Source organism: Elephantulus edwardii, unplaced genomic scaffold, assembly GCF_000299155.1.
Source record: "Elephantulus edwardii isolate Elephantulus edwardi_28Jun2011 unplaced genomic scaffold, EleEdw1.0 scaffold00041, whole genome shotgun sequence".
Taxonomy (NCBI): domain Eukaryota; kingdom Metazoa; phylum Chordata; class Mammalia; order Macroscelidea; family Macroscelididae; genus Elephantulus; species Elephantulus edwardii.
This window is the reverse complement of record NW_006399791.1, coordinates 8,558,300-8,558,926: the sequence shown is the minus strand read 5'-3', so window position 1 is coordinate 8,558,926 and position 627 is coordinate 8,558,300. Positions and strand designations below refer to the sequence as shown.

The 627-nt window shown below is 35.6% G+C and overlaps 1 protein-coding gene across 1 annotated transcript in view; it reads left to right on the top strand.

Annotated features, from left to right (window-relative positions):
- The window catches only part of FANCI (Fanconi anemia, complementation group I), a 102,936-nt gene that overhangs the window by 50,092 nt on the left and 52,217 nt on the right, over positions 1-627 (top strand). The window lies entirely within an intron of this gene.

Below are 627 nucleotides of genomic sequence, written 5' to 3'. Positions count from 1 at the left end.
CTAGTCTGACTGGGGTGAGATGATATCTCATAGTTGTTTTGATTACCTTTCCTGATTTTAAACCGTGCAGTTTCCTTGTTCTGATCAGATGACTGCTTCTTGATTTTTCCTGAGCACAAATTAATGTTCTGGAATTCTCATTCTTCTCAGTGTTAGACATGTTATATTATGATCCACTCAGTTAAATGTCTTTCATAATCAAACATACACAAGTGAACATCTTTCTAATGTTCTCTGTTTTCAGTTAAGATCCACCTGACATCAGCAGTGATCTCTCTCACAGCCTCTTCTGAATCCAGCTTAAATTTCTGGCAGTAACCTGATAATAATTTTTTGTGGGTTTTGTTTGTTGTTTTTTTAATAATCTTGCAATATTTTACTTGAATGTGATAATAATGATATTGTTTGGTAATTTCCGTAGTCTATTGAATCACCTTGTTTTAGAATTGGAACAAATATGAACCTCTTCCCATCATTTGGTCAACTACCTGCCTTTCAGGTTTCTTGGCATAGGCTAGTGAGCATATTTAGGCCTGTATATATTTGTTGAAACAACCTCAATTGGTAGTCCATCATTTCCTGGAGCCTTACTTTTTGCCAATGCCTTCAGTGCAGCTTGAACAACTT